The following is a 20418-nucleotide window of genomic DNA, read 5'->3' as shown; positions in this document are numbered from 1 at the left end:
CCCCCATTTGGGGGGGGGGGGGGGGATGCATGAAGGTCGATATATATGCACGGAGGCACCCCAGATCCAGAAAAATCTAGCAAGTTAAGACCAGGAGAGTCGCCCTAACTTTGAACTTACCCACCCTGTGCTGTTGATGGAGCCCTGTTGAACCCCAACCGGATGATCAGCTTGAGGTTTGATTGATTTGGAGCTTCCCCCCAACCCAACCCGGACTGTGCTGCGTATCTACACTAAACATATTCTAAACTGCAAAAACAGTACTGTTATCAGTGGTTTTCATCTTTGTGTAAGTTCTCTCACTATCAGCAGGAGTTAGTCAAAAGACTGTGTTTGATCTTAGCAAGCCTCAGGCTTTTTAAAACATACTCTCAGTTTGTTTACAAACAATATTTAGAAATTTGAAATTAAATTTAATTTTCAAAAGCCTTGTAGATGTCTAAGAGAGTTACTGGTTGCTAAAAAATAAACACAAGTACTTTTCAGTAAATTGTCTGCATACTGCTCCACAGGTGGAGTGGGCAGTAAATTATTACATTAAACGAGGTTTCCTCAGGGATTCCTGGATCATATTTGGACATATTAGTGGGAAGGAGGTCTAACCAGTTGAATGCAGTGTGGAAGGCTTTGAAAAATCATTAGGAAGCAATAAAATCATGCTCAGTATTCTACTAAATTTGCTCATTATTGTTATTTTCCCAGATTTGAAGGTAGTGTGAATTTTAAGTACATAAGTTGTGTGTGATCTCAGAGATGGAAATAGAAACATATGTGGTTTGATGTTACTGGCTCAGTAATGCAACTTATTAACTACACGAATATAATTTAATAGGAAAAACAGAATTGGTCTTTCAGTTATGATTATATTGTCTAAAATGCTATTTTGGAGGAATAGCATGCCCACTTCTGTAACTTCTATATTTTAAAATGTCTGTAAGGTTTTCATTGTTCCCATCCATCTGTTTGTGGCCAAAGGCTTTTTTGGTATCATCCTCAAATGCTCAGAAATATATTTTAGGAAATGCTACAAAATGTTAACCTAGCTATTTCAAGATATATTTGACCCAAAGAAATGCCATTTTAACACTGGCACTTAGCAAAAGTAAAGCAGATTCTGCCCTTTTCAGAGGAAAGAAAACAACGTATGTTGAAAATTTTAGTGGCTCCCCATGTGCTCCTGGTAGGCAGTAGAATTTGTAAAGTATTTCTCTTTTTTATGTAGGTAAGTCCAGCTGTGAGCAGGGTGTTCTGTTCTTCACTTCCAGCAAGCCAGGTCAGTGTCTGTGCAAACCCATTTGCATAGATTGATGACATCCAGTGTCTAATTCTGAGCATGCATTTCAGAGCAGGTTTTGTAATCATTTTGTCTTTATCATTTTTTTTATGGACTCGATTATGAACATCACAAGTTTATTTAAATTATCCTATTTACTCTGTGAGTAAAATGGTACTAAAATGGGCCTTGAATCAGCTTATCCTTTGTAAGACTTATTTTTTTTACTTTGGGGATCAAAATAGTGTCAGACAATTGAGGATCCTGGGGATCTGGGTGCTTGATAATTGAGGTTTTATTTCTGTCCTAATCTTAGCACTATGGAGCTAGAAGAAACTTGATATAATTTATTGAGCATGAACCAAGGTTCAGGTAATGTGTTGCATTCTTTGCATTAATGTTTTCATTCTTCCTCAAAAAAAAAAAAGGGAAAAATCCCTGTGAGTTGAAACCACTCTCTTGATCACCAAACTACAGGTGAGAAGTTGGAAGTTCAGAGAGGTTAGATAATATATTCAATTCCTACTTCTAAAAAATGGCAGGAATAGGATTTTTTTTAAGTTCTGCCTTAGATTAACACCTAAACTCTCTAGTTGAAAAATTCTTCTCCATCAGTAGGGAAACTGAGGCCCAAAAAGGTTAAATGACTTGCCTAAGATAACTTGGAAATTATAGCTCACAGAATAACATTCAATGGCCCAACTGTTGCAAGAAGAATAAATTTCATTCTCTTAAGTAAAACAGTGAAATAGTAAGTTGTCATGTGTACTTTCTGGCATGGCACTGTCAAAGATATATATGGAGTCTCTGGCCTTAAGGATTTTACAAACAGATTTAAAAGGCAGATATTAAACATAAATGAATGAAAAATTAGAGAATAAATCAAGATCATATATGCCAGCAGGTTGAATTGGGGGTGAATGGTACATTTAGGAGAAGTTCAGCATTTTCCACTCTGTGAGATAACTTTGCAATTCAATGTATGCATGGAAAAAAAATTCCAAGCACATTTTTTTCTGGATAGATGATAAATGGGTGAGAGTTTGGGAAAAGACCGAATGTAAAATTTCAACCCAATCAGGAGACATTATGCAGTCATCCAGAACTGCTAAATTACGGTATCTGAAACTCAAAGATGTTATTGCTTCAAAATCATAGTAACATAATCGTGAGCAGTTTGAATCTTCACAGCATCTTCGAGAAAGCATTATAATTTGGCATGATGCTTAAAAGTACTGGAATATCTGGATCCTCAGTTTGTCTGAAAGGTGCCACATAGATAAATTTGGATACATAATAGATCATTCTCAACCAAAGCCCTGAAAATTGTTGATATCTAAGTCCTAACCTTTTTTTGCCTGAATTGACAACCTTTTCTCCCACCACTTTCCCTCCCCCGCCTCCTTTTTGTGGAATAATTTGTTAATAGTTATTAATCCTTCTTAGGGAGTTTTATATAAAGGGGTAATAAAAAATGAAATGAGGAACAAATTACTAAAGAAAACCTTAAGATACCATCTTTTTTAAATGTACTGACCCCCAACTCAAGCTAATAGCCCTGAAAACTTAATTAGTTAAGAGAATTTTTAAGCATTTAAGGGGTTGTTATAAGCTGTCCTATAATAGCTTTGTCCTGTAGAAGTTGTTATATAGTGGATCATTATGAGATAGATCATATCCATAAGAGCACTTGGCCTGTACGATCCCATTACAGGCCAAGACCTCACCATCAACTGATAATATGGTTAGCTGTGATAATGGGATCTCATAAAAATATCAATATAGCTACTACAAACCTATAATTTATTTAAAGTAGTAAAATTATACTGCGAGTCATATAATGTTAGGGCCAAAAGAGATCTTGGAATTTGCATGCTATCTCTAATAGTAATCACTTAATTAGCAATCATTTGTTTGCTTTTTTGAACTTCAGAAGGCTTTTTGGTTAATATGCATGACTTGTCTCTTTAAAAATGGCTAGAAACAATTGAAATTTTGCTGTTTTTTGCTTCAGAAATTTACCTGTAGAAAACAGAGGAACTTTTTAATCTTTCTATAGGTCTTCCTTTTAGAAAATAGGCAGTTCCATGTCACTGTTGGCAGGCCTCCATCTGGCTTCATGTAATAGGGATTAAAGAGTACCGGTGACTTGACTCTGGTTCTTGTGCTTTCCTTCTCTTCTCCACCCTGGCTCCTTGCCACCCTCACAGCCCCAAAACAAAACTTGGAGAGGGAGGGAAAATGATTCACAAAAAGTGTACATGGAAAAGGGCAGGAGGTGAGAGAGTGAAACCTGGAGAGGTAGGGCAAGAAGCAGTCACTCAGATGGGTGTTTACGATTTGGTTATTTGTCAGCGTCAGAATCAAGTTGTTCTTTTTTTCCCTTAGTTTGTAAACAAATTAAAGCCACCTCATCCTCTTCCTGGCATCTTTTTGTTCCTTGTACACATAGGACAGAAATTGGGAAATGGGCAAATACAGACACTGAAAATGAAGTGTGGTTATGACAGTCACTCTTTCCAGATGTCCCAGAACACTGCTGTCTCCAGATACTTAATCTAGTTGTGCCATTAAATACATCAGCATGTCTCTAATCAGGTTTATCCACTAAGGGGCGAAATATCAAATTTTATAAAGAAAGAAAGAAATGCCAGTAGGTCTAGAAGAAAGCAACTATATTTCTCCACTCTGCAACTGAGTTTATTTATTGCATACACACAGGGTAATGGCAAATTCCCAGTGTTGATGAGTTTATGATCTAAGGCTCTACCACTGTGAAGAAATTTCCTTTGAATTGTTACCTAACCATAAACCAAATGCCTCACAACCACTGCAATAATAATAACCAGCACTTAGTATGCTCCTACTGTACGTCAGATATTTTACTGAATTACAGCTAATATTCATTATCAATTCCAATTTTATGGAAGCAAAAAATGTTACTCAGAGATATTAAATAGATAATAGGAAGCACGGCTTGGATTTGCATCCAGGTCTGCCTAAGAACTGGAATATATATTTGTTCTAAACAAACTCCCAGAAAAAAATACTTTAAGCCATTTCATTTTAGGTTACTCTTGCAGATGGTAGACTATAGAAGTTAAATAATTATTCTTTGGGTTTGTTTCGTTTGTTTTTGTTTTTGTTTGTATATAACTTGAAGTACATACCGGTTTTGCCTAGACAAATTTGCTAACTCTTCAAGTCATTTCTAATCCAGTATACTTTGATGGAAATCACAATCTTAAACAGTTGAGTCAAGGAGGGTTGAATTATGGAGTCAGGAAGTTCCTCAACGATACTTAGTCCAACCTATTATAGATGAAAAACACTGGCACCCAAAAAAGCGATGAAACTTGACTACTCTCAGTTAATAAATGACACAGCCAGAACTGAACCCAGATTTCCAAGTCCCAGCCAGGGCTCAATTCCATTATATAACACTGCCTGAAAAGTGCTAAGTCTTCTAAATCCTCCAACTTAGCCAAAATTACAACTAGGAAGTACAAAATACATGTGAAACCTAAGGTACATCCAGAAATGAGTGATAAAAGGATACCAGCAGTGTAAAGATATGGTGGGAACTAGGAGAAACCTTATTTATCTTTAGTGGTGTCAAGATAGAATAGTCCTTTTCTCTTATTCAAAACATAACACTCAATACTCTGATCCCTTCCAGCTATCTTTGTTGAGCAATCTGTTTGGAGCTTTTAAATTTTGACCAAGCTCTGGCTTTTTATTAGCTATGTCACTTGGGTGGAATACTTCTTTGGACCTCACTTTCCTCATCTGTAAAATGGGAACAGTTATCACCTCCCTCAAAGGATTATAAGGATGTTGTGAGATCATGCACATAGTAGGTACTCAGTAAAGGTTAGTTCTCTTAGCCTTCCCAGAGTATATCAAAGTATACTCTGGCCCAGTGTATAGGCCCAGGGGTCTCTCTGGGTACCAATGGCCCCATTCACCATTACATTTGTTTTCTTTACACTCTAGGGTTGCCCAAGATTACTTAAATTATTTTATTGCTTTAGTTTCTGCCACAAACTAATACCAAGCTCATCTTCGAGATTTGTGGTTCTCATTTTCTTCCAGACACTGTTTAAATATCTAACATGTTTTCCACATAGATCTTTGCATCTCAAAGCAACTATTATGGGCCGGCCCGGTGGCGCACTGCTACAGTGCGCCGCTTGGGAAGCGCGGCGGCGCTCCCGCCGAGGGTTCGGATCCCATGTGCAGACTGGCGGCTCACTGGCTGAGCGAGGAGTGGGGGCAACACTGAGGGTTGCGATCCCATTGCCGGTCCCGGTCCGGTACGGGCGCGACACTGAGGGTTGCGATCCGTTGCCGGCCACAAAAAAAAAAAAAAAAAAAAAAAAAAAAAAAAAAAAAAGCAACTATTATATTTCCAGCCAAATAATGAAGAAATATTTCCAGAGAATATTATTGCCAGTAGAACATTTTTGTTTTCAATTTCAAAACATGTGAGACTTTTCTAGCTTCATTTCAATTAACTGGAGTTGAATGTTTGGAGTATGCTGGCCCTGTCTTTTCTTTTTGTCCTGTGTCACTGACTGATGTATTGGTAAGAAAAGCATAAACACTACAACTGTCCCCTCTCACTCTCAGCACTTGATAACTGCCCTAGCCTAAATTACATCTCTAGGAAGTGTTTTGTCACACTCCTCTCCCCAACTGCCACACTTTGTCATGTGGCACTTGCTGCCCTGCTTTGGACTTTTGGAACCAAGTCTTTGGCAATTCATCCTGTTCATCACAGACAGGAGCAAAGTTACTGTTGTGTTTTCTTACTCGTACCTTTTTTTCCTTTTACATTAATAATCCAACTGGCCTAGAATAGACTTTATTCTCCTGGTAGCTCAGTTTCCCTTTTAGTATTTGGCAAATATATAGCAATTATGTGTTTTCCCCAGTGCTGTGAAGTGGCTAAACTGGGGTTAGATGCTTAGAAATCACCAATTGCTTGATTGTCCCTAACCTTGTTAATAATCTCAAGTTGGTTATATATAAGTTTCACTTCTTACCAAGGAGTTAATTATTTTTAAAGCAGGGCATGAACTTTAATGTGCATGCAAGAAGAATGGGCATCTTTTTAAAGTGCAGATTCTGATGCAGGAGTTCTGGTGTGGGTGAGCCTGAGATTCTGCTTCTCTAACAAGCTCCCCAGTGATGCTAGTGCTGCTGGCCTGAGGACCACACTTTGTTTGAGTAGTGAGGTTCTAAAGTGTAGTCGTAACTCTGCGTTATAGGCCATAACTAGGCTCTTGCCTTCTTTTGTTTGCTTGTTTCTTAAATAACTATAGAGAGCTATGAAATCTTAAACATGGGACAGGTTTAGACAGTGGTGTTTGGTAAATCAACCAGCTCTCTGGGAAAAAAATAATTCATATATGTACATATATAAAGTTGATTATAAATTTTACTGACAATGTGTGGTACATGATTTACAAATAATAATAAAATGTGTAATATTCCATATTGTAAATTCCATATAGCCAATTGGGTCTCATACAATATTTTTGTTGGTTTTGGGTGAGCTCTGCTATCCATAGTCAACCTATGGTACAATTGATGAAGGGATGTAGTTTTCATATAAGTGTTGCAGATATTTTCCTTTATGTTAACAGGTAAGACAAAAGTGAAACAGAAAAGACATACATCAGAACTGTATTCATTCATTCATCCATGATGCAAATAATTTCTTGCTGAGCTAGATAATAGTTTTTAAATACTGGAAGGATTTTTCCTCAAATGTACTATTCACAATGTAACAGCCACACATACAACACATTTTTAAGTTTAATCTGCATTATTAACATTTTTAAATAATCTTCTTAAGCTAGACAATCAACAGAACAACAAAGCAAGCCCGAGTTTGTAGTGGTTGTCTATTTCTGTGGTGTGAATGTTCCTACCATCGCCAATTTCAAGCTACTGATGTGACTGAGCACAGAGTTGGGAAGAGATGGGGCAGTAGCACACCATTATTTGGTATTTCCACCATTATATAAAAGTGGCATAAACAAACTCAAGAGTATTAGATTATAGTAAAATACAGTCATAAGTAGCTTAATGGCAGGGATTTGTTCTGAGAAATGCATTGTTGGACGATTTTGTAATTATGTGGACATCACAGAGTGAACTTACTTACACAGACCTAGATGGTATAGCTTACTACACACCTAGGCTATATGGCCTAGTCATTATAATCTGGTGGTGCCACCGTCCTATATGCAGTCCACCGCTACCAAAACGTAGTTATGCCGCACATGACAGTAATTAGAAAGTGATGAGTTTTGAGTACCTATTACCTTTGTTTTTAGTATATGTTATTTAATTATAAGTTTCTATAATTTAATTTTTAATAGTGGCACAAATTGAAATTGCAAAATTTCTAAAACTTTAACAAGGGGTTAAATGCTTCTCGTGGGTTAACAGGAACTAGCTCCACTAGATGTAGATCATTTGGGCCAATGATTCCCAACCTCGGCTATACATTAGAATACCCCAAGGAACTTACAGCCTACATTTTTAATAGATCCACGTTAGAGCCCAGGAACCCGAACTTAAAACATTTTTATTGAAGTGTATCATATAAAGAAAAATGCACAAATCATAAGTACATAACAAAGATTTTTCACAAATTGTACACACCCACACAACCAGCCCCTAAATACAGACACAGAATATTACCAGCACCCAGAAGCCATTCTCATACCCCTAACCAGTTGCTACCCAACCAAGGTAACCACTATCTTGATTTGTGTTAACACAGATTAGGTTTGCCTGCTTTTGTTCTTCATGTAAATGAAATTATATCCTATGTACTCTCTTGTGTCTGGCTTCCATATTATGTTTGTGAGATTCATCCATAATGTATGTAGCAGTAGTTCATTCATTTTTAGTGGTGTGTAGTATTCTATTGTGTGAATAAACCTCGATTTATTATTTATCCATTCTACTATTGATGGGTTGTTTCTAGTTATTGGCTGTTTTGAATAGTGCTGCCAAGAACATTCTTGGACAGACAGCAGTATTGAAAATAAAACACATCTCCCAGTGATTCTAATGAGCAACCAATCTCTTGACTGCCTTCTCTACAACTACCCCTCCTCTCTTTTATTTCTTATATAACATGACCAAGGCCATTGATTCTTCCATGTGAATGTACTTTTAGTACCATAAGCCATGAAGCCATGTGCTTCCATTCATGACAGTATATTCTCCTGGCTCTTTTCAATACAGGTTCATCAGCTCCCCCTTTCATCAAGACATCTGCCTTTGTGCACTCTAAATAGGGATGAGATTTGGCTTCACATCAATAAGTACAAGGGAATAATAGACATGGTGGATATGGAGCCAAAGGCTAAATTTGGCAGCTGATTATTAAAGCTTCTGGAAGAGGCTTCAAGTAAGGGAAATTGTTTCCCTTTGTGTGTATCAAACAAAAATCAACAATGAGCTCTTAAAATATTTCATATTCTAATATTTTAAAAACTCTTTATTTGAAGTTGACCAGGGACTCTCCTCTGTCATGACAACTGAAATCTTTCAGAGTCTCATGACTTGAGCTGGAAAGACCAGGAATGTTTTCACACTGGCTGGAACAACTACAGCTAGTGTTCATAGGTGTGTGCTTGTTGCGTTGTGCTAGTCTGAGGGGTTGAGTAGTTTTTCATGTGGTTTTTTGTGGTTAAGCCTAGAAGATATTATTTCCTTTGATATAAGTAAAGGGCACTGAATGATCAGGAACTCTAAGATGATAGTGTTGATGAGGGAGATAGCTGCTCAGGGTTGAAAGGAAAGCTCCAGGAGCAGCAGGGCTGTTTCCTACCATATGAGGGCACTTCACGCAGATCTCTCAAGGTACACAGAGAGAAGAAGGTCAAGGGTAGACATTAATTTCACATAATGAAAAAAGAATGTGGTTTTCCTACTTCCTCATCATCACTTTTTTGTAAAATTTCTTTGTTACACAATAACATTGTTCATTATAGAGAAGAGGGAATATATAAATAAGAAAAAAGAAAAAATTAAGAATCAGTTATAATCCTACCCCATAAAAGATGTTGGCATTGTTAGTGTATCCATATCTCAAATCTTTTGTGTGTATTTTAAGTACATAATTTTTAAGGAATGGTGTCATTATGTACGTTTTGTAATGTTTTTTCATTTAAAGATTATGAACATCTTACTATGACTATAAATGTACTCCTATAACATTTTCAATGGCTATATATACTTCCATTATATGGACATGTGTTAGTTTTTTTAGCCTATCCCATCATTGGATTTTAAAGTTATTTCCAATATTTTATTTCCACAAATAATGATATGATAAACATTCTTTTAATGAAATCTCTTTGTATGCACTAATTATTTTTCTAGGAATAAAGACTTATAATTAGATGAAAGTTAAGGACACTTTAAAGTCTTGTGACTTAAAAAGAATGACTTTTGACTATCCAGAATGGTATTATTTTCCACTTCCACAAACAGTGACTCATCCTGCTTTTTAAAATCGTACAATCTTTTCTGTAACACTTTCTAAAAGTTGGAGAGTATAGGAACATGTCCTGAAAATACTAGCTAGAATCTATTCATGGCTATATTCAGCCAATAACCTCAAATAAAATATGAGATTTTAAGAAGTCTGGTTTATTGTCCACAAGCACTTTTGCATTTGTGGTCCAACTTTGCTAAGAAATCCTGGGGAAAAAAAAAAAAACTTTATTTGCCTGAATCAGACAGAGCATAACCTAATCCTAACTGGCATATTACAGTCTCATAAATGTTTAAATGCAATTGCTTGATTGTCATTATATCTGAAGATTACACAGCAGGCTGTCTCTGTGGTGCTATAGAAGCTAACTGAGTGACATCTTTAGAGAATGCCTTCAGTGAATAACTCACTACAGAGCACTGTAGAGACTTTTCTTTATGAAGATGGATTTTTAAGCATCTGTAATCAACAGAATTGATATTAGCTTCCTCAAACAAGCACTTACAAGTTTGACCTCTTCACTTGACCAGTATTTTAATTACTAATTCTTGACAAAGTTTTTTGATCTAGCTCTTAGCTAAGACTCACCCATGAGGACTATAGGGCCTCCAAAATCAATGCGTAGGGTCTTTTGTTGCATTTTTTTTTTTAACTTTAGAAAATGTGTTTTTTTACTTTAAAAAATATGTAACATACATAGAGAAATGTGTACAAATCACAAATATACAGCTTGATGAATTTTTACAATCAGAACTTACCTATGTAACCATCACCTTGATCAAGAACCAGACCACCAACACACTGCTTCTGGTCACCACTCTACTGTCCCCTCAGTGCATTTGAAACACTCGAAATTTTATATCCGGGGTAAGTCCTTCATTTACAGGGTTCAATGAACCATTACTTTACATGAACTTGCTACTGTTAGTTTCGATTGTGATGTCTCTCTTGTAACTGAAAATGTGTGGAAGTCTGCCTTTCCAAGTAAAAAGTTACATAATTAAGTTTGTGCACTGAGTTTGCATCAATATTTATGTGTTTGTGATTTGTAGGTACATATATACATGGCATGCATACCAACAAATTTAGAACTACTTTCTTCTCAATGAATGTAAATCTGAATTATACTATATTGATCCAAGCTTAAAATATCTTAACTGCAATTGATTGCCACAGAATATTTCATGTGCTCTGTTTCCAAACAATTTCTTGAAATTGCTCATTTCACTTGCCATAAGTACTCCCTTTGAATGCTCAAGATTTAAAAGCCAAGAATTTTTTTATCTTCTGTTTGGGATAAAATTGTATGTGTTTACCCTGGGTATCCGCAGCTGTCTTTTTATATGGTTCCATTTCTGTGTCTGATATTCAGCAAAATATCATTTAGATTCCTGTGTTTATTTGAGAGCTTGAGTCAGGAAAAAAACAGGTTTAGCAGGCTCACCATGCTTTATAAATATATGATTTTAAAAATGATTTATGCATCATCAGAACTCATTTATTATTATTGGATTATATCAGTGTACTCTTAGTAAAATTAAGAATCAAGGGTTATACTTATATACCCATTATTTTTTAAAAAGCTAAAACATTTTTCCCATTATAGATGTATTACCATAGTCATAAAAGGAATAGATGCATTACCGTAGTCATAAAAACTAATGAAGTACTGATACATGCTACAACATGGATGAACTTGAAAATATTATGCTAAGTGGAAGAAGACAGACACAAAAAGCCACATACTGTATGATTCCATTTATGTGCAATGTCCAGAATAGGCAAATCCAGAAAGACAGAAAGTAGATTAGTGGTTGCCAGAACTGGGAGGAGGGGGCATGGGGAGTGACTGCTAGTGGGTACAAGGTTTCTTTGGGGGATGATGAAAATGTTCTGGAATTAGATAGTGGAGGTAGTTGCACAACTTGTGGATATAATAAACGCCACTGAATTGTACACTTTAAAGGAATGAGGATTATGGCATATGAATTTTATCTCAGTTTTTTTTTTTAAAGGCAATACATGTGCATTGTAGAAAATTCAGAAACTAAAGTGGAAGAATGGCAGGAACAAGTTATTGCCCCATTATCCAGCAAGAATTCCTGTTACCTGTTTAGTGTATTTCCTTCCAACTTATTTTCTCTGTACGTATTGTTGCAGGGGGAAGAGGTTGATGTTGCTTCTCATTAGATGTCAGAGACACAAATATGACATTTAAAGTAGTCACATATTAATACCCACCCATCTCTCCTAAAAAGGGGTGGGTCCCAAGGGAGATTCATTTAGTTGGGGAGGGGAGAAATGGATGGGAAGGCAAATAAGACAAGCAGAGTGCAGTGGCTAGCCCTGGAAGAGGGTTGAAGAAGATCCTGAAGGGAGAAGATCCAGGGTCCCGAGAGGCAGAAAGAGGCATTTGAGCAATTGCCATGAGAGGTGGAACTCTAGAGGGAAATGTTCCAAAGAGACTTTTTAGGAGTTTTGCTGCAAGATGCGTGATACGTTCTGTAAACCACATCTCTCGATTCTGTAGTTTTCCTGGCTTGCTGTTTTCCTGGCTTGCTGTGAATCATAAATATGTGTTTCCTTTAGGTGAGTCATGGTGCCAAGATGGTCCTTCTCATAAGCGAATGTGGAGGCCCCATTTCATTTAGGATACACATATTTGTTTATTTTATGTAGTTTCTGTCAACTGTATTTTAGATTACTATTCTGCACTTTCCCTTAATAATGTAACATTAGCACTTCTCTGTGTTGTTGCAAGCTCATCCTAAACATAACTTTAATGATAATCTTACTAGATAAGACTTAGTGTTCTCTTGATCCAGACAAAGTGATTGAAATGTTTTTCAAGCATTATCCAATTTAATCTTCACAGCAACCCACAAAGGAGGTAATTATCCCCAGTGTAGAGATAAGGAAATACAGTCTTAGACAGAGTAAGTAATTTGCCCAAGATCACATAGCAAGTGCCTTAATTAATTATTCCCCCAATTGTCATAGGTGTAAGTTGTTTTCGTTTTTGTTTTCTTATTCTTAATGAAGACGTGATAAGTAAAATCGCTTTTAAAACATTTTCCATTTATGAAGTTATTTCCTTAGGTGGATATATCAGAAAGTATTTTCAAAATTTCAAAGGCTTGAGGTTTTTGTTGCTGTTGTAAAACTTTCTTTCAATTTTTTCATTTATTTCTTTGTGGTCAGAGAATTTGGTTGATACAATTTATGCTTTGGGGGATTTTTGTCCATATGGCCCAGCATGTAGTCAGCTTTTGTAAATGTGCCAAGAACACTTGAAAGAAAGTACCCTCTCTTTTTATAGGCTTAAAAATTTTTGGAATATCTGTTAATTTAACCTTATTGTTTGTTATTCACAGTCTTCGTGCGTTATTGTTTATTTTCACTTTTTCAATCTGTTATTGATTTATTCTGATTTTTCATCCTATATATTTCAGTTATTTTTGTGAATTTCTCCTTATACTTATAAAAGTTTTTTATTATTTGCCTTTTGGTCTATAGAAAGTTTATTATTGCTGTTATGCTTTTACTATGAATTGCCCCCCCCCTTTTTTTTTTACCTTCTTGACCATCTTTTACAGGTAATTTTTCTATACAATTTTGTAACCAAATTCAAAATAACTAGGCTGATCTTATATTTTCAGTTGGTTTTGGTTTCCACAGTGCTTTAAAGCTGCTACCATGCCTTTTTTTTTTTTTTTTAATTTTCACTTATCTCTGAGTGTTTTGGCTAGTATCTTTGAGCAGTTTGATTCCTTAAGGGAACCTGGGTTTTTGCCTCCTGAGTCTTTGCCTCCTGAGTCTTTGATATCTAAGAATAGCTTTATGCGGCCATCACATAAATATCAATCTGACCTGATTTAGAAATTTATTGTTATGTTCTTTTTCTTTCCAGGATCTGTATGTATTTTTGTAAATCATCTTCACTTAGTGTATTGGTGAAGTTTATGGTCATCCATTTTATTATTTCTTTATAAAGAGTGTTTTTGACCATTAGTTTTAGAAGGTGTTTTGATAAGTTACTTACAGGATTCTTATGCAATTATTCGTTTTGCCATTGATATTTATAAACATTTTACTGAGAAAAGAAAAAGTACGGCTTTGGAGTTTTCCTTTCTTTTTCTCTTCTTTCTCTCCTCCTCTCCTCCCTACCCCATCCTCCTTTTCATCATGTGTCTGGGCACACATATTATCCAGAAAACTGCATTTTGATAGTCAGTGCCTTTATTATCTTCCATCACATTTTCAGACAGCCTTTACTTCTCTATTTAGATTTTCTCATGTCTGTCCTGTACCTCGCTAATTAATTTCACTACATAGTCAATTCTGCTATTCATTGTTGCTGGTATGGTTTTTAATTTGGCTATCTTATATTTCATTTATACACGGTCTTTCCTTGCCTTGTGCTATTACCTACTAGTAACCTCATCTGCTATTAGTTTATATACATGCACTATCTTCTTTTGCATGATTAAGTACATGGATCAGATTTCCTAAAACTTATTTTCTGCTATTTCTTATAGCATATCTACTTCAGTGGAATACCTTTCCTGAATGTGTTTAGGTAATGCTTGTCCTTTTCTATGCTTCAGGGGTTTTAATAAACCACATGTTGAGTAGTCTCGGTTTACTCCATCCACATAAAAAAGTGTTCATGCTAGCCAAGGGTCGAAAGCCTGCATCACTTTAGGCTCCTTCAAAGACCAAGGTAGGGCTCTATGATAAGTCCCAGGAAACCACCCAGTTCAGAGCAGACAAGCAAAGCTACTCACAATAGTATGGCTTGAGAGACTCTTTGATGGTGAGACAGGGACAATAGTGAGGAATATGACCACAGAAGACATACCCATGTTCAGCCTTAGGGACTGTACCCCTTCACCCCACTCCCTCTCACATTAATCCCTCAGGATCCTCACTTCTGTTGCAGGGTCAAAACTGAAAGGGCCTGGTTGAACAAACTGGAGGAAGCAAAAAGAGGACAAAAAGATCCTTTCCATCCTCAGTTCCCTCTACCCAGTCCATCCTCAGCTAGAGGCAGTCATCGGGATTCCTCCATGCGATGGCAGCATGCCAGTTTCCCAGTGCTTTCCAGTGGTTCCATAACCTTCTCTCTCCACCCTCGTCCCAAGTCAGCCTGGCTCCCATGACTTCAGGTTATGGGCATCTGTGGCAAAGAACACCCTGCCTGCTTCCCAGGCCAGTTCTCTTCCATGTGGAAATGGGCAGTCTGCTGCTCTTCAGTGACTTTCTCGGCTCCATGGAAGTGGATTTGGTAGAAATCCTCCCAGTTTCTAGTACATGGTTACTCCTTATCTGTAGTTTCATCATACTGTTGTGTTGTGGGGTCTGCTCCGTATATAGAATAGGGCTAACTTCTGTGACATGCAGGTGGAGGGGGTTCTGAGGCATCTGTGCTTCCCTTGCTATCTTGTCTTGAAGTCCAGCTGATTGCATTCTGTGATGTGGCACTTTGAGGCACAGACTGAACTACTTCATTCAGGACTCACTATCGTATCAGTTATAAATCATTCTCCATGGGTAGTGGATACATGTGCCTCCCACCTCCCTTCTCCCTTTTCCAGCCAGGTGGTAACTTGCCAAAAGTGACAGGAATTCCTCAAATTAGGATGTGAAACTCTAAAAGTGAATGAGAACCTTATGAGATCCTATATGTAAATATTATTAAGATTCATAAATTGTCTCCAGGCACTAGAGCACAATAAATGATCACATTCTTTTATTTTTATAAATCAAATCCAGCCCTGACCCTGCCCCACTCTGGCTGCATATATTGGGGTTCTCCCTTGTCCCCCGCCTTCCCATTTGGTGGAGGGGCCTGGTCCTTGGTCCCTGATGGTTCCCATGGTTACTGATTCTCCTCCTGCTGGTGAGCAATGGCTGGTACGATGCCATCTGTCAAATACTGCTCTTGTGACGGGCCACACAGATATCCCTCAAGATGTTCCTCTCACAGACCACAGGCTTAGCCACATGCAGCTGTGTTGGAGGCCACAGGACTTAATGATCAGTCACCAGAGATAGCTGAGCACAAGTTCTCTACCAGCCCTACGTGGGAGGCTTCCCAATAAAGGTAGAATGGCTATACTTTTATATTCAACATTGATTGAAAGCCACATATGGGCCAGGCACTGTGAAAAGTTTTGAGGATTTAAAGATGAATAATGGTTTCTATGTAAAAATTTATAATCTTAGTTGGGTGGCAGTGGAATATGTATAATTACAAGTACATAAACATAAACACAATTATCTATAGTACAAATCAGAACTTGGTAACTCTTCCAGCAGACAGTATAAAAGAAGGATGTGTGAAGTGCACCTTCTCCCGACGTGTAGCTTCATGTGTCTCCTTTGCGCCGTCTCTGCTGACTCCACTGTGCTCAGAGCCACCCCACTGTTTCTCCTGGAGAACGTGGGAGCTTCCTAACTGGTCCCCATCCTTTTTCATATTCCCCGACAGCATGTTCTCTGCATAGCAGTCTCAGTGACACTGCTGATACTTTCAAAACCAAATCAGAACCTGTCACTCCTCTGCCTGAACGCTTTCTTGGCTTCTCACTGCCTTTAGAATGGAACATGAGCTCCCGGCTGTGTGCGGTCTGGCCCCTGCGGCCTCTCCAGTCGCCCCTGTCCCTGCGCCCCTCACTCAAGCTCTCCTGGCCGTTCCTCCCCCACCTCATGGCTGGACATTCTCACTCTTCCGTCGGCAGGAAATAGAGGCTCCCCGCCCATTACTGTCTCTCGTAGCACCCCTTGCTTTTCTTCAGGGAACTTACCGCATCTGTTGTGATTATGAGTTTGTCTGCGTATTTAGTTGTGTCTCCCCACCTGACCGTGAAGTCCACGGAGGCAAGGACCACGTCTGGCCTGCTGACGACTGCACACGTGTGCGCCTGGCATGCAGCAAGTGCTCCACATCTGTTTCTTTAATTAAGGCTGCCTGACTAATTAAGACTGGTGGAGACAATTTCAGCAGGTGGGTTAAGGACACAAGGAAGGGCGTTTGAGCAGAAGTACTGGCATAAGCAAAGTCGTCAAAGGAGAGGTTAAACGGCACATTTGTAGGAGAAAGTAGACACACCCACGTGTCTCGAATGTAGCACACGATTTAGTTATGGTGGTTTTGAAATCTACCCTGGAATTTTTATGCATCTTTTAAGTTTTTGATCTCTTTATTTTTTCAATTAGGGCACTGTTTATTAAGGGCAGTAGATTGGTAGAAGAGAAAGTTTATTTCTACTCCTGGCCCACCTCCCCCACTGACCTTGAATTTTTAAAAAATGGAAAGCATGATCTCGTGTGGGTCTCCACTGTCACAGAGCTCTGGTGAAGACAATGGGGGGTGGCATGTGAAAACGTGCTTCTGCGTTAGCAAAAAGTGGCTCTGTTCTTTTTGCATCCCTGGACTTCTATGCAGTGTCCTTTCTGTTACTTACCTCTTTTCTTTTTTTAATCAAAACATTCAACTGAAAAAGTATTGTTGATTTAAATGATGGAAGGAAGGCAGTGTGATCCTGGAGATATATTTCTGTGAAGTTTTGACTTAGGGAAGCCCAGACTATTCCTACTGTCTCTTTTCCAGCTCTGGAACCATTCTCCATTCCAACTGAGATGTTTATTTTATGTATAAGACAGCTCTGCCTGTCTATGACTGGTGATTAAGAGCTCAGGATAACGAAACTACACAGTCAAAATTTGGCTGTTGGCTATAGTTTTTATGCAACTCTCAATACTTCCCTGTTTCCATCAATAATATAAAACGCTCAGTTTTTCTTTCAGAAATAACTCTTTACACTAAAATTTGTTTCACTAGTACTTTTTTCATGAGTGATCTAAATTATTTCCTAAAGTTCAGAATATACGCTTTTCGAAAGAGCAGGAGAATGTAGTGGCTGTGCAATAGCATCACCAAGCTGTCTGTGAACAGCTGGATGGAGCTAACAGTACAGAGGCCCATCCATGGGCCTTAGATTTTTCTCTGTAAGCAGACTGCTCACCATGCCTTGATTGGAATAGCAGATATAACAGGAGGCACAGCAAAAGCGATGGTAAGAGTTGGTATATTCCAGTGGTGGGATGATTCTGAACTATTTGGAGACCTCTACTGAGGTGTCTTAGACAAATGATAAGCCTTTCCCTGCCCACCCTCCCTGCTTGCTGAATTTCTAATGTTAGGGGAGTCTCTCACCTGAATTCTATTAGTGGCCCTGCACTGAAGTGCATCTGTTCAGAGCAAGGAGGCATGTCTTGGGTTTGATCAGCCACAGTGCCCCTGAATTATTGAGTTATGGAGGCAGGACTCTAAGGGCATCTAGCCATAGTGTGAGTGAAGGAATGGATGTGCACAGCACTTCCTGGGAGCCTGTTTCATAAGAGAGGGACAGAACACCATGAAGGCCATCAACTCAAGGACTAAAGGTGGGGGCGGAGTACCACAGTGGGAAGGGAAATGATTTGGAGACCAAGGCAGTTAAATCACATTTGGTTGTGTCACTGTTTTGCCCATGGTTGGCACTAAGAGAGAGTCACAGTTAAATTGTGGGCTTCGGGCCCACACGGGGTAGTCAGAGAAGGCTTTACAGAAGAGGGGTTTTATATACGCATATATTCCAAGTACTTTAGCACATAGCCATACCCCAGAAACACCTGATGATTCATTAAGTGCATGAGGTGGGCATTTTGAAAGTATAACCACACATGTCACACACACACACACAAATTGCAAGCTACCATTCCATGATTTGCTAATATAGAAAGTGTGTGTGTGTGTGTGTGTGTGTGTGTGTGTGTGTGTTTTTGTTTGTGATCGCTTCTCCCAGAACCATTTATTGCTATGGAGGAGAAAGTAAATTAGTCTGTGGGGATGAGTAGTTAGGGAAGCTTTTTGAAGGATGTGATATCTGAATAAGATTTTAAGGAATGAACAGAATTTTCCAGGCAGACAAGGAATAAAAGAGGATTAACAAGAGGGAATGGTGTGTGTAAAGGCATTGAAGTAATGTTATGGACTGAAAGTCTGTGTTCTTTCCAAATTCATATGTTGAAGCCCTAACTCCCAGTGTAATGGTATAAGGAGCAGAGGTCTTCGGGAGGTGATTAGGTTTAGATGAAGTCATAAGTGTCCCCATAATGAGATTAGTGCCCTTATAGGAAGAGGAAGAGACCCAGTGCTTTCTTTCACTGCCTACCACGTGAGGATACAACAAGAAGGCAGCTGTCTGTAAGCCAGGAACAGAGTCCTCGCTAGAACCCAATCATGCCAGCATGCTGATCTCAGACCTCCCAGCCCCCAGGTCTGTGAGAAATAAATTTCTGTTGTTTAAGCCACCCAGTCTATGGCATTTTGTTATGGCAGCCCAAGCTTATTAAGGAAGAGGAGTTAAAAAGGTTTTTTAGAGATTATCCAAATAAGGTTTTAAGGAATAAATAGAATTTGCCAGGCAGACAAGGAATAGAGGAGGGTTGGCAAGAGGGAATGGTAGGTGTAAAGGCACTGAGCAAACAACATTTAGAATTCAAGGAAGCTATTTTGTGTGGCTGAAGCATGCTGTATTGGTTTCCTATTGCTGTTATAACAAATTATCAAAAATGTAATGGCATAAAACAAAACAAATTTATTACCTGATAGTTCTGGAGATCAGAGGTCCAAAATGGGTTTCACTGGGCTTAAAGTGTTGGCAGGCTGTATTCCTTCTGGAGGCTGTAGGGGAGGATCTGTTGCCTTACCTTTTCTGACTTCTAGAGACCACCTGCTCTTCTTGGCTTATAACCCTTTCCAATGTCTTCAAAGCCAGTAGTATAGCATTGTCATATTTCTCTCTGACTCTGACCTGCCTGCCTGCCTCTTCCACATTTAAAGGATTCTTGTGATTACATTGGGCCCACATAGATAACCCAAGATAATCTCCTTATATTAAGATCAGCTGATTAGCAACCTTAATTCCATCTGCAACACTAATTCCCCCATGCCACGTAACAACATATTCACAGGTTCCAGGGGTTAGGAGACGGACATCTTTGGGAGGCCATTATTCTACCTACCACATGCAATGCAGGGAATGTAGGGCGATGGTGAAGGGGAAAGTTGTCGTGACCTGTCTATCCTAGGTGGAAAAGATCTTCCTCCCAAGAGGGACCTTTCACCTGATACAGTTTTTTAAACGGAGCAGTTAAGGTTCTGGAGATTTTTCTAAAGTACAATGGGTGCATTTCCGTTAATTATTGCTACATAATGAACCATCTCAAAATTTGGTAGCTTAAAACAACAATGATTTGTTATTTCTCATGATTCTGTGGGTTGGCTGGGTGTTCCCCTGCTGGTTTCACTTGGGCTCATTCATAAAGCTACGTTCAGCTGGAGGATGGGCTGGGCTGGAAGATCTGAGATGGCCTCACGTTATCTGGCATTCAGTGATGGCCATAGGCGGGGCTGCCTCTGTAGTTCTCACTGTGAATTCTCATCCTCTGCCAGGCTAGGCCAGCTTCCTTCCATGGTGGCCTCAGGGCAACATTCCAACAGCATAAAGGTGGAACTCTGGAACCCTCACGGCATCACCCCCACCACGTTCTTTCAGGCCAGGCTTGT

General features: G+C 38.6%; 1 protein-coding gene across 3 annotated transcripts in view; it reads left to right on the top strand.

Annotated features, from left to right (window-relative positions):
• Positions 1-20418, top strand: part of RHOBTB1 (Rho-related BTB domain containing 1) — a 105632-nt gene that overhangs the window by 44251 nt on the left and 40963 nt on the right. For 2 of the 3 annotated variants that reach the window (XM_008566628.1, XM_008566629.1), the window contains exon 2: positions 1223-1273. The exons of the other annotated variant lie outside the window; for it this stretch is intronic. The gene's annotated coding sequence lies outside the window, so the exon portion shown is untranslated. The remainder of the gene's footprint in view (positions 1-1222; positions 1274-20418) is intronic. 3 annotated transcript variants of the gene reach the window in all.

The sequence above is a fragment of the Galeopterus variegatus genome, unplaced genomic scaffold (genome assembly GCF_000696425.1).
Source record: "Galeopterus variegatus unplaced genomic scaffold, G_variegatus-3.0.2 Scaffold257, whole genome shotgun sequence".
NCBI classification, from domain to species: domain Eukaryota; kingdom Metazoa; phylum Chordata; class Mammalia; order Dermoptera; family Cynocephalidae; genus Galeopterus; species Galeopterus variegatus.
This window is presented reverse-complemented; position numbering and strand designations above follow the sequence as displayed.